We start from the raw sequence: 15,074 nt of genomic DNA on the forward strand, positions 1-15,074 counted from the left end.
GGCAAATAATTATTCATGATAGTCCCTCATGATCCTTTTTTATTCTGAGGCATCTGTTATAATGTCTTCTTTTTTATTACTGATTTTATTTGAGTCATTTTTCTTTTTTCTTAGTTTAACAAAGGTATTTTCAATTTTGTTTTTCTTTTCAATAAACCAATTTTTGGCTCATTGATATTTTTCTATTGTTTATCTATTTTATATTTTATTTATTTCTGCTCTAATCTTTATCATTCCTTCCCTTACGCTAACTTTGAGCTTAGTATGTTCTTCTTTTTCTAGTTCATTGAGGTGTAATGTTCAGCTGTTTGAGATAGCTCTTCTTTTTTAAAGTAGATGTTCATTGTTATAAACTTTCCTTCTTAGTATTGCTTTTGCTGCTTCCCGAAAGTTTTGGTATATTATATTTTCATTTCCATTTGTCTCAAGGTATTTTAAAAATTTTCTTTTGATTTCCTCTTTGGCCCAATTGTTGTTCCAGAGTATATTCTTTAGCTTCCATATATTTGTGAATGTTTCCATTTTCTTATTCTTGTTGATTTCTAGTTTTATTCTATCAAAGCTGAAAAAGGTAACTAGTATATTTTTTTCTTCTTAATTTTGTTAAGACTTCTTTTGTGGCCTAACATGTGCTCTGTCTTGGAGAATGTTCCATTTTTCTTTGAGAAGGATGTATATTCTGCTGTTGAGGAAAGTTCTGTGTATATCTCAGGTCTTTTTGGTTTATACTGTTCAGTAAGCTGTGTCTTTATTCATTTTATGTCTGGATGATCTATACATTATTGAAAATGAAGTATTGAAGTCTCTTACTGTTATTTTATTGCTCTCAATTTCTCTCTTCAGATCTGTCAATATTCACTTTATGTATTTTGTTGCTCAGATGTTGGGTACATCTAGATTTACAATTGTTATATATTTCTGTTGAATTGATGCTTTCATTATTATACAATCTTGTGAGCTTCTTTATTTTGGGGGACAGTTTTTGACTTAAAGTCTATTTTGTCTGATATAATTATATAATATATAATCTTTGGGGTTTTTTTGGCTACTATTTACATAGAATATCTTTTTTCATCTTTCACTTTCAGCCTACGTGTATCCTTAAATATAAAGGGAGTCTTTTGTAGACAGCCTATCACTGCATTTTGTCTTTTTATCCATTCAGCCACTCCATATATTTTGATGGGGAATTTTAAACCATTTATAAAGTAATTTTTGACAAGTGACAACTTACCATTGACATTTTGTTTATTGTTTTCTATCTGTTTTGCAGGTTTTTTATTTCTCTCTTCCTCTCTCACTGTTTTTCTTTGTTATTTATGGATTATTCCTGGAGATTTGTTTTGATTTTTTCTCTTTATATTTGTATATCTATTACAGGTTCTTTCTTTGTGCTTGCCAGAGGCTTGCATAAAATATCTTTTAGTTATAACCATGTAATTTAAACTGATACCAAGTTAACTTCAATAGCAAGCAAAAACTTTAGACTTTTACTTCCTTTGTCCACACTTTGTGTTCCTAAAGTCAATGTGTACTTTTTTTATATTTTGCACACACAGATTTTTATTGTTGTAGTTATTCTTAATTTTTTGTCTTTTAACTTTTATATAAGGGTTAAAAGTAATTTATGCACCACTATTACAATGCTACATTATTCTGTATTTGTCTATATATTTACCTTTACGAGTGAAGCTTATGCTTTCATACGCCTTTGTGTTCCTACTTAGCATGTTTTTATTTCAATTTGAAGAACTTCTTTAAGCATTTCTTGTAAGACCGGTTTAGTCATAACAAACACCTTCAGTTTTTGTTGGTCTACAAAGGATTTCATTGCCTTCATTTCTGAAGGATTGTTTTTCTGGATATAATATTTTTGGATGGCAGAGTCTTTCATTTTAGTACTTTGAATAAATTATTCTCTTGGCCCCTGAACTGCAAGGATTTTGGTGAAAAATCTCCTGATAATCTCATGGAAATTCTTATTTATGTTATTAATCACTTTTGCTGCTTTGAAAATTCCCTCTTTATCTTTGATTTTGATTATTTAATTATAATGTATCTTGATGTAGACATATGTATGTTCTACCTGTGAGAATCACTTAGGATTCTTTGATCTGGATATCTATTTTCTCCCTCAGATTTGAGAAATCTTTGGTTATTATTTTAAAAATAAGTTTTCTGTCCCTTTCTTTCTCTCTCTTCTCACTCTGTGATTCCCACATGCACATATTGGTTCACTTGATGATGTCATATTAATCTTGCAGGTTTTCATTCTTTTTCATTCTGTTTTCTTCTCTGACTATATCATTTCTTTTTTAAAAAATTGATTATCAACAAAGATGTCAAAGCCATTTACTTGAGGAAGCATGATCTTTTCAACAAGCAGTATTGGAATAATTGGATTTCCTTTGGAAAATAAGAAACCGTACATGTCATAAATAAAAATTAACTTTAATTAATATAAAAGCTAAAATTTCTAGAAGCAAACATGAGAAAAAAATTTTTGTGATCTTGAGTTAGGCAAAGATTTCTTAGAGTACACATAAAGTACAAACCATAATAGAAATAAATTGACAAATTGAATTTCATAATAATTTTAAAAATTTTGGTTTATAAAGACAAAGTTAAGAAAATAAAAAGGAATGACATAGAAACTCTGAGTTTCCATTCTTGCTGGTGATCCAAGGGCCAGAAGACAGATGATAGATAAGTAGGCAGCAGAAGACTGATGTCAGTGAAATGCTGGCCAACTGCCTAAATCATCTCAAGCATGACCCATTTTTAATGCCTTGATGTCATTCGTGTCCAACCACAAAAAAAAAAAAAAAAATTATTAAGTCCCTACTATGAACCAGACATTGGCAGCGCACCCAGAACAGAAATGGAGCTGAAAGCAAACAGGCAATTAACTAGCACAAAGAGAGAAAGGTGAATGGCTCATTTTATGAGGCTAAAATAGTCTTGATTCTAAAACCAGATACGGAAGATTCAAGAATTAAAAAAGTTACAGGCTCACTTTACTTATGAACCTAAATAAAATACTAACTATCTAAATCTAACAGTGTATTTAAAAATTAATATCTCAAAATCAGGCTGGAGTTATCTTATGAATGCAGGGATAGCTCAACTTTAGAAAAAAAATTAGTATGATTTATCACATTGCAGAATAAAAGACAAAAAATTATCCAAATCAGTGCCAAAAAACATTTGATAATGTTTAATGGTATCAACAATTACTAAACCAGGAATAGATGTGACCTTCCTTAAAGAAAGGTGACTGAATAATTTCAAATTACCTGTCTTTGAGTTTGCTGATTCTTTTTTCTGCTTAATCTTCTGTTTTCTATTGCATTTTTATTTCAGTCAGTATATCCTTTAGCTCCAGAATTAATTAATTTCTTTTTCATTTTTTCTTCTTTTTTTTTAGACAAAGTCTCATTCTGTTGCCCAGACTAGAGTGCCACGGCATCAGCCTAGTTCACAGCAAACTCAAACTTCTGGACTCAAGTGATCCTCCTGCTTCAGCCTCCCAAGTAGCTGGGATACAGGCACATGCCACCATGCCCAGCTAACTTTTTTCTATTTTTAGTAGAGATGGGGTCTCGCTCTTGCTCAGGCTGGTCTTAAACTCCCGATCTCAAGAGATCCTCCCATTTCATCCTCCCAGAGTGCTAGGATTACAGGCATAAGCCACTGTACCTGGCCCTAGCTGCAGAATTTCTGTTTGATTCTTTTTTTATCATTTCTAAATTTTTATTGAACTTCTCATTTCTGTTCATTTAGTGTTATCCTGGTTTTTGAGTAGCTTGTGTTCTCTTGTACTTCACTGAGCTTCTTTAAAACAATTATTTTGTATTTTCTTCAGACAATATGTAGATCTCCATTTCTTTGAAATTGGTTTTTGGAAATTTATTGTCTTCGTTTGGTGACATTATGTTTCCCTGATTTTTTTTTTTTTATGTTCTTTGTAGTCTTGCTTTAATTTTTGCATATTTAAAGAAGCAGTCACCTCTTCTAGACTTTATGGACTGGTTTGGTAAGTAAAGACCTTCACTGGGGAGAATGTGATGATGTCAGCAGAAGGGTAGGAAACTACAGAGGCATTGGCTGGGGTTACGGACTCAGCATCTCTGGTTCTAGGGAGGCATGGTGGCATGGGCTCTGAAAGCAGGATTCTACATCAGCAAAGACTGTAGGGATCCTTGGCAGCAAAGGCTGCTGCAATCCTCCTGCTTTTTTTTTTTTTCTTCTGTGGGAAACAACACATGGCAGGGGAAATTCCTTTCAGCACTGAGTTCTGCAGGCCTGGGGATGAGAAGACACAGGTAAAATGAAACTGTTCTTCCTACCTTTTCCTATGCAATTATTCTTGGGTATTTTGCTCCACTGGTTGCTGCAGCTTTTTAAATGGACTCTGGAGCACTCCCAGAGCTATTTGCATCCATAGATAGTTGTTAAATTGTTTTTGTGGGAAGAAGAGGGCTGGAACATCATAATCTGCCATCTTGCTGTCATTATTACTATTTACTCTTGATTAGGCTATTGTACAATTCTGTAAATGTCCACATGTTAACTTACAGAAATATAATAGCAATGCAAATATTCTTCTCTTATAACAATGAAAATGAATTTATGTTGTCAATAGACAAATCATTCCTGTCCATAGAAAAAACTACAAACTAAATGTTTTAGCTTTTTATTTATTTATGTTTGACCTGCATGGATTACCAGTTTTGCATGTAATTTCACAATCTTATTCTATTGTTGTTTCATAAATACTTCTGTCTCATATATAGATATGTGATTTTGTATGAGATATATGTTGATACACACACACACACACACACACACACATATGACTCTTTTTAGAGCACTTTTAGTTTCACAACAAAGTTGAAAGAAAGGTATAGAGATTTCCCATATACCTCCTGTCCCTGCACATGCTTAGCTTCCCCCATTATCAACATCCCTCACTAGAGTGGTACATTTGCTACAATTGATGAACTTACATTAGTATATCATGATTATGGACCCAAAGTCCATAATTTACATCTGGATTCACTCTTGGTATTGTGCATTCTATAAATTTGGACAAAAGTAAATTACATGTGTCCACTACTATAGTATCAAACAGAGTATTTTACTGACCTAAAAATCCTCTTGTGTTCGCCTATTCATCTTTTCCTCCCCACTAACCTGTGGCAACCACTGATCTTTTTGTACTGTTCCCATAATTTTCCTGTTTCCAGAATGGAATTATATAGCATATAGCCTTTTAAAATTTATTCTTTCACTTAGTAATATGCATTTTTGGTTCCTTAATGTCTTTTCATGATTTAATACTTCATTTCTTTTTAGCATCAAACAATATTTCATTGTTCAAATGTACCGCAGTTTATTTATCCATTCACCTACTGAAGTATATCTTGGTTCCTTCCAGGTTTTGGCACTGAACTGGCTATAAACATCAGTGTGCAGGTTTTTGTGTAGACATAAGTTTTCAACTTTTGGGGGTAGATACCAAGGAACATGGATGCTGAATTCAATGGCAAGAATATGTTTACATTTGTGAAAAACTGTCAGTCTTCCAAAGTGGCTGTACCATTTTGCATTCCCACAGGCAATGAATGAGAGTTCCTGTTCCTCCACATTCTTGCCAGCATTTGCTGTTGTTAATGTTGCAGATTTGGGTCACTCTAGTAGATACGTAGTGGTATTTCTTTGTTTTAATTTGCATTTCTCTGGTGACGTATGATGTGGAACAATTTTTCATATGCTTATCTGCCAGTTGTATAACTTCCTTGGTGAAGTGTCCATTAAGGTCTTTGTCTCATCTTCTATATATTTTTGAACCTAAGGTCCTTGGTAGGTCTTTTATTCCTTAGTTAAGTAAGTTTTTGATATGTACTCACTTTATATGAGAGTCATATTTTAAACTTAAAAAAAAATCACACTGTGACAATTTTGGAGGACTCACTGAAATGTCCAAGTAGGTCCATCTTCCTAAACCAGTAACACTGAGTTGCTTAAGAAATGTACCTCATGTTTTAAGCAGAGTGCATCCTTTCTTGGCTCATAGACAGAATGTCAAGTTACAGTAAATATTAACTTTACTGACTCTTGTTTCTCTGCTGTTTTAATTTTTCATTCTATGGTTTTATTTTCTACATCCTGACTAAATTTGTTTCTGCTTTTGGTTTGTATAAGCAAATTAGAAATATCTGGTTTCATAATCTGACCATTTAATAATCTCTAGTTCATAGAAACAGGAATTTATTCTCTGATGGATGAGAGATGTTAGACAACTGAGTTATCAGCCTTTTTTTTTTTTTAGTCTACTTGTCTATTTGCAAGGTCAAATCAATTAAGAAAATATTTTATGCTCATTGGAAAGAAGAAAAGTGCTTTGGAATCTGGATCCATGATTTGTGTGCATGTGTTTATGTGTCGAATTTTGACCTAAGTCTAATATGGATTGAGGCTGCAAAGCCTCTGTGTGTCTGTCCATCATTGGGAAAAGCTTTGACCTCTCATTATGTTTAAAATATTTTCTTACTTCAAAGGGCATTAATATATTAGATACATAGGCTCTAAAAATAAATTAGGTCTGTTCTGATATAGAAAGTAATAAACACGGACATAATTCTAATAGTCTCAGAAAATAAAGACACAAAACTTCTTATATTTTAAAATGTACTGGCATTTTAAGAGGAAAACAAACCAATCTTACTAAAAGTGCTAGTTCAGAAGCAGCTTATTTCAAAAGAAACCAAGTTAATATAAACAGGTGAATCTTGGACAAATCAGACCAGTTTGATAATTTTGAGTTTAAAAGTCTAATTGAAGATTTAATTTCCCTGAGTCTATCAGTATAGAGTAAAACTTTTAAAAAAGTGAAACAATATTTGTATAATATTTGGATTTGTTTCCTCTTGAAGAGACCGGTTCATTTGAGCTTCCTAAGTTTCTTATAGTGGTTTAATTAAAAAAGCTAATATTATTCTCATATCTTTTTAAAATTTGTCTACTCAGAGGTCCATTTGTGCTATCTGCAACTCCAGATAATTCCTAAGAAAGATAGAATACTGAAACACTGGTTATCAAATAGTTTTGTATAGATAAATTATTATTAATATAAATATATTTTAGAGACTGTATACTTTGCAGGATGGCCCTAGAAATTCACAGTGCCCTCACTGTGAATATTATTTTCTCACCCTTGTCAGAAAATAATTCTTCATAGACTTCTCATATTTCTATATATCTTACAAGGAGAGGCACTACCTTAGCTCTGGATTATTAATATCTTTCCAAGCACATCACCTTGGAAGATAGTGTTTCTCTCTAGAGCAAAAGACAGATTTGTTTGTAGGTCAGTATAATGAATATGTCTTCCTCTGAAGTAAATTTCACTTTATTTCCTTGCTGCTCATATAAAAGATCTAGGTTTCCTAAATTCTTGGTTCCTCAGCTGTGATGCAAACCCACTGTATAGACAGCATGCACCTGGGCCCCTTTTACACCGGTCAATTTATGGATTGGTGGGCAAGGGGAAGTGATAAGAAATTAAAGATCATGCTGCTTGCTTTGTTGTGAGTAATAAGGAGTCCTTTCCCTCTGACCTAGGAGTCTTGAGTCTTCCACCATCATCCGTGAAAATATGGCAGGCTAACTTGTTAGCTTCTAAGTATGGCAATATACTTCATAGGATAACATCACAATTCTTGAAATAGGATAACATCACAACTCTTGAAAACTTTTAGGAAGCCAATCAAAGATCCACCAGCAATTTGGTCTTCAGAAAAGAAAAACAGTCTCAGAGTCTCCTGTAAAGACATGTAGCAAATGTTTTTAACTATTCATACTTGAGGAAATAGACTCATTAGTATAGGTTTTGGAGCTTAAGGTGACATCACTTAAAGACTGTTACCAGATAACTCAGTCAGCAGTTCTTTTTATTCCAGAGGCCAGAAAATTTATAAATGCACGCTGCTGACCCAAGATCAAGAGGAGCAATAATTAATTGCATAGTACTAAATGAACAGATAAGGAAAATGTATGTTATGGTGTGTGTGTGTATGTTTTGTTTTGTTTGGAATATTATAGATTTTTCAAATAATTGAGTTAACTTTATTTTTTTGACATGTACTTTTTTTATTTCAGAATGTTATGGGTACACACGTTTTGCTTATATAATTTGCTTTTGTACAGTTTGAGTCAAAGTTATAAGTGTGGCCTTCACTCAGTTAGTACGCATTGTAGCCATTAGGTGTGAATTTACCCATCCCCTCCTTCCCTTCCCACCTGCTTGATTTCCCTTGAGTTTTACTTCCATATGTACACATAAGTTTTGATCAATTAGTTTCAATTTAGTATTGAGTACACGTGTTGTTTATTTTTCCACTCTTGTGATACTTCGCTATGAAGAATGGTCTTCAGTTCCATTCAGGTTGTTACAAAAGATACTAGATGATTGTTTTGGGGTTTTTTTTTAATGCCCGAGTAGTACTCCATGGTATACATAATACCACATTTTATTAATCCACTCACATATTGATGGGCACTTGGTTTGTTTTCACATCTTTGCGATTGTGTTATTAACAGATATTTTTGATAGTTATATGAAGCAGCCTCTTACCTTTAAGACTCATCTTACTAGATTATGCTTTTGCAAAATGAAATGAAACATACTTTAAATGGCATCTTGTTTACTGCTTTTCACACTTCAGAAAAAAATAATTTAACTAAAATTCTTTAATTTTAATTACAATGTAGTTATTTTCAAGGTTCAATAGATATCTCTTTTTTAATTGGAATATCATTGCACAAATCAATTGTGCAGCCAAGATAATGTACAAAACAACCTTGTCATCTCTGAGAATAAATCCAATTTAATCAGAGCTATAAGCCCATCATTAAGGAACAAAGGTTGTAACTCAGACGTGGAATCAAAGACTACAAAGCCCTCCCAGGACACTGGTCTGGTACCTTCTATGTATTACAAGATCTTAGCCTTATAGATGTTGTAAAAGATCAATTCCTTGCTGTTCAGACACTTAGCAGATTCTGGAGACCTTAAAAAAGTAGAGCTCATACATATGAATAAGTATTACGTATGTAATCTGATGAAGATAAATTTATTTTTCTAGCTTCAGAATTGAAGAATAAATAAGAGTTATTCAAACCAAACCAAACACTTGTGAAGCATACTATTTGAAAGCTATATAATATCTTTGGCTACATCTCTGTAACTGTATAAAACACTTTGACAATTTTTTTTTTAAATCAAGAATAATCTCCAGAGTTTACTTAGCATCACAAAGGGAGACCGCCATACTGAAGCATCGCCTAACAGGCCCACCTAAGAATTATCTGATTGTGGACCTTTGTTTCAATTTACTACTTACTATTGATTATGCTATTTTACACCTCTCTACGGGTAAATATTAGCATGTCTAATATTCATGGCAATGCCATTGAATTTTTTCCTGAAGATATGTAATTTTTTTCTGAAACCCGAGGTTACTCTTTTTTCTCCTCCTCCTCTTCCTCCTCCTTCTCCTCTTCTTCTTCTTCTTTTTTTTTTTTTTTTTTGCCATGTAAGACATTATTCAATTTTGTGGGTAATTTCATAACCATTCTTTTATTCAGTCACAATAAATACTTTTGTTTCTCCTATACTTTTTTGGAAACAGATTGACCCTCCTTGTTTGTTCATTAATGTATTAAATAAACCTTTGGTATGTGCTTATTTTCATATGAAAGTCATATTTTCAACCTTTGAAAACTATATTTTGGCATCATTGAAGGGTTCAAATGACAATGGGACTCAGATTCTATTGACATGTAATTATCTCAATTTACGTAGTCTCCTAAGAAATGAGATTTTTTTTTTCCTCCTGAAACTCTTTTTGAAAGATTGTTGTATTTTTGGTGCTCTAAAGAGCACTAAAATAACTGGTAGCTGCTATCTATCTTACAAAATTAATTGCATGTAGAATCCAGATATTTTTGTTATAATTCCTGTTATAAACAACTAATGCTAATTATTTGAAAAGTATAACTTATGAAGATCATTTTGGATAGTTAAAGTTATTAGTTTTTAAACCTCTGATAAAATTGGTCTGTTTGGCTTTAATTTCATAAACTTGAACTTATTAATTTTATTTTTGTAATCTTATAGCTATAGTGGTTAATGACTTTGGAGAATTTTTGATTATTTTTACATTTAATTATATTTTTGGTTTATGTAACTTGAAAACATGTAACAAAAAAGGTAACAAATCATCTTAAAGATAGCATTATATATTTTTAACTTAAGACAGGGATATATTAATAGAAGCAATTCAAATATCAAGAATTTAAGTTTTCAATCTAAATCTAGTCTTTGGAAATTAAAGTTCATCAGCTCTCCATAAAATCTTGTTTCTAAATGTATTTCTAATAAAAGTCAGACTCTCTGTATGTTTATACTTATATGTGCCTGTATACATTACTTTAAAAGTGATGCAATGAGTCCAAAAGTAAATTAATTATAAATATTTTGATTAATTTTTCTTACTCAGATTTCCTTTAAAAGGAAAATAAATTTTAAAACAGTCTTTTATGACATTTAAGAGTAGAGTTTTAAAACATTCCATACGGAGCTTTTGCACCTTTGTTAAAATCAGTTTAGCAGGGAGAGAGAAGATGGCGGAGTGGAGGTGACCTCCTGGATTTGTGCTCCCGGAGAGGAAGGCGTGGATCTCCACCTGCCACAACACTGGAGGATTGCTCCTCCACAGGAAGGGTGAGGTGAACCCACGGAGAATCACCGTCGGACACAGGGAACAGGAAAAAACAGAGGCGAGTGGGAAATCAGACCGAGATAATTTGGAGAGTGCGGGACGGAAAACAGACAGCGGAGTGCGGGACGGCCGTACCTGCCTCACCGGACAGTGGGGCGGGTTCAGCCCCACAGCAAAGCGGCTTGATCTCCCCACTGACCCCCACATCCACTCGGTCAAGGATCTGACTGAAATCGGTGCAGAATCACCGTGGGAGACCTGGAGCTCCGAGGACAGGTGACATAGGCGGGCGAGAGCTTGGACTCTGGCGGCTCTCCGGCGCCCTATCTCTTAAAGGGACAGACGCGGGCCTGAGCCGAGGCCAGGGGCCGCGAGCGTGAAATATTAAAGCGGGACTTTTTTGCTTTTTTCTGCCCCCACGGCAGCTCTCCGGCTGGGGAGCTGCTGTGGGCCCTGGCGCCTGCCGAGCTCTGAACGCTCTCCCCGGGCACCTGCAACCGGCGGATGCGCGGTCGCCATCGTGGTTCCCACAGCTAAGCCTCTGGCGGGTCTCCGGTGCCCTATCTCTTAAAGGGACAGACGCGGGCCTGTGCCGAGGTGAGGGGCCGCGAGCGTGAAATATTAAAGCGGGACTTTTTTGCTTTTTTCTGCCCCTAGGGCCCTGGTGCCTGCCGAGCTCTGAACGCTCTCCCCGGGTGCCTGCAACCGGCGGATGCGCGGTCGTTATCTTGGTTCCCACAGCTAAGCCTCTGGCGGCTCTCCGGCGCCCTATCTCTTAAAGGGACAGACGCGGGCCTGCGCCGAAGCGAGGGGCCGCGAGCGTGAAATATTAAAACGAGATTTTTTCTTTCTTTTTTATTTTTTTTTTATTTTATTTCTCTCTTTCTTTCTTTCTTTCTCTTTTCTTTCTTGTTTTCTCTTTATTCTCCTTGTTATTCATATTGTTTCTCTCTCTCTCTTTTTTTTTTTTTTTTTTTTTCTTTTTCTTTTTTTTCTTTTTTCCTTTCCGGTGGCCCTCCAGCCCAGGAGCTACTGTATACTCCTGAGTGCTCCAGACCCCCAGCTCTGATTCCTATTGGTCCCTGAATATTGCCCCCCAGTGCCAGTGATCTGCGGGTGGGCAGCAGCAATTGTGAGGGCCAAGGTCTAACTGCTGCAGAGCCATAGGGTGCCAGGCGGCTCCCCAGGAGGCTCCATCCCCTGATCCATAGACCCTCTCCAGGTCCCCTTCCCAGGTGTGAACACTGAGTGCTTCCCCAGACGCAAGAGTGTGGAGCCTGGACCTTGGGAACACTGGGACAGTGTAGACCCTTGCCCGTGGGAGCTGCAGCAGCTGGGGCACTGAGGGAGTGAGGGCACTGCCTCCTCTGCCTAGCCAGTGTCTTTCCTGCAGAAAGAGACAGAAACCACACATCCAGAGGAAGAACCAAAAGTCAGGGGGGGAAAAAGAAGGAAGAGGAAGAGAGAGGAAGGGAAGAGAGAAGAAAGAGGAAAAAAGAAAAAGAAGAAGGAAGGGAAAGAAAAAGAGAGGGAGAAGAGGCTTTCTGCTTGCAAATAGTGTGAATCCTGCCTACTAACTGAAAGTCCACAACACAGTGATTTAACTTGCCAAACTGGTCTTAGGTCAAGCCAACCCTCTGGGGGTGGACCCATCAGAAGCAGTCCCCCAACTGAGATAGAAAAAAGAAACTCTAAACAGCACACAACAGTCTCCCCCTATGGATAAAGGAAGCAACATTCCTAGACTGTTCCACAGCCTAAGAACAGAGTACAAGACGTGCTGTTAACTAGACTAAAGCTGTGAGAAAAGATCTAACGGTAGAGCCAGATGGGAAGGGCTCAGCGGAAAAATATGGGGAGCACAAAAAACCAAACGGAAACCTCGCCCCCAAAGAGAAATACCAACTCTCCTCCAATTGGCACAAGCCAGTTTCAGAATACCAACATGTTACCAGAAGAATTTCAGTCTTGGGTTATAAATAAGCTGAATGATATACAAGAAAAAATTGATATCCACCGCAAAGAAACCGCAAAAAAATTCCAGGATTTGGAAGAAAAATTCACTAAAGAAATAGACGTATTGAAAAAAAACCAAACTGAACTCCTAGAAATGAGGGATTTATTCAGGGAGCTACAAAACACAGTGGAAAGTCTCAAGAACAGGGTAGATCAAATAGAAGACAGAATCTCAGAAATCGAAGATAACTCTTTCCAATTAAATAAGACAGTCACAGAGATAGAGCAAAGAAATAAGGAAAAAGATCAGAGTCTTCAAGAAATGTGGGATTATGTGAAGAAACCTAATGTGAGAGTTATAGGCATCCCTGAAGGTGAAGAAGATAATAAGCAAGGGCTGGATAAACTATTTGAAGACATAATAGAAGAAAATTTCCCAGGCCTTGCTAAAACTTTAGATATACAGGTTCAAGAAGCTTAAAGAACCCCTGGTAGATTCATAGCAAATAGGAAAACACCACGCCACGTAGTCGTCAGACTGACCAAAATATCCACTAAAGAGACCCTTCTTCGAGCTGTAAGGAGAAAGAAACAAGTAACATACAAAGGGAGACCCATTAGAATTATGCCAGATTTCTCAAATGAAACTTTACAAGCAAGAAGAAGTTGGGGCCCCATTCTCACTCTTCTGAAACAGAATAATGCCCAGCCTAGAATCTTGTACCCAGCTAAGCTAAGCTTTCTATATGAAGGAGAAATTAAGACATTCTCAGATAAACAAGGACTGAGGGAATTCACCAAGACAAGACCACCCCTCCAAGAAGTACTCAAAAGAGAGTTACACACGGATCATCACAACAAAGGCCCACGAATGTAAAACCACCCAAGAACTAAAGATCAAATTCTAGCCACCACAATGGCTCAAGAGAGAAAACATAGAAAAGAGGTTCTACCCAATAAGATAAACAGAAATCTGTCCCAATTATCAGTTCTCTCACTAAATGTCAATGGCCTGAATTCCCCACTCAAGAGACATAGACTGGGCCAATGGATAAAAAAACACAAACCAAGTATCTGCTGCCTTCAGGAAACACACTTAACCGGCAAAGATGCATTTAGACTGAAAATAAAAGGATGGAACTTGATATTTCAAGCAAATGGTAGCCAAAAGAAAGCTGGTGTGGCAGTTTTAATTTCCAATAACTTAGTCTTTAAACCAACAAAAGTAATAAAAGACAAAGACGGTTACTACATACTGGTGAAAGGCACAATTCAACAAGAAGACATAACCATACTTAATATATATACACCCAATCTAGGTGCATCCAGATTCATAAAGCAAATCCTACTCGATCTAAACCAAATGATAGACAACAACACTTTAATAGTTGGAGACTTTAACACCCCACTGACAGCACAGGACAGATCCTCCAAGCAGAAAATAAGCAAAGACATAGTAGACTTAAACAGAAGGCTAGAACAAATGGGCCTGACTGACATCTACAGGACATTCTACCCTAAATCCACTGAATATACATTCTTCTCATCGGCTCATGGAACATTCTCTAAGATTGACCATATCCTAGGCCATAAAGCAAGTCTTAAAAAAATTAAAAAAATAGAAATCATACCCTGCATCTTCTCAGATCACAATGGAATAAAAGTAATAATGAACCCTAACAGGAACTCTCATTCCTACTCAAGGTCATGGAAGCTAAACAACCTTCTTCTGAATAACAATTTTGTAAAGGAAGAAATTAAGTCAGAAATCAAAACATTCTTTGAATTAAACGACAAAGGTGACACAACTTATCAAAATCTATGGGATGCAGCTAAAGCAGTCCTGAGAGGAAAATTCATTTCCATAAATGCCTATTTCAAAAAGACAGACAACTTACAAATAGACAACTTAATGAATAGACTCAAAGAGCTGGAGAAAGAAGAACAGACTGACCCCAAACCCAGCAGAAGGCGAGAAATTGTTAAGATCAAATCAGAATTAAATGAAAAAGACAACAAAAATACTATAAGGGAAATTAATAAAACAAAAAGTTGGTTCTTTGAAAAGATAAATAAAATAGACACACCACTGGCTAGACTAACCAAGAGCAGAAAAGAAAAATCTTTAATAACTTCCATCAGGAACATGAAAGGAGAAATCACAACCGAAGCCACAGAGATACATGACATTATCTATGAATATTACAAAAATCTTTATGCACACAAATTGGAAAATGAGGAGGAAATGGACAAATTTTTAGAAACACACAGCCTTCCCAAGCTCAATCAGGAAGAAATAGAATTCCTGAATAGACCAATATCAAGAACTGA

This window comes from Lemur catta, chromosome 6, assembly GCF_020740605.2.
Source record: "Lemur catta isolate mLemCat1 chromosome 6, mLemCat1.pri, whole genome shotgun sequence".
NCBI lineage: Eukaryota > Metazoa > Chordata > Mammalia > Primates > Lemuridae > Lemur > Lemur catta.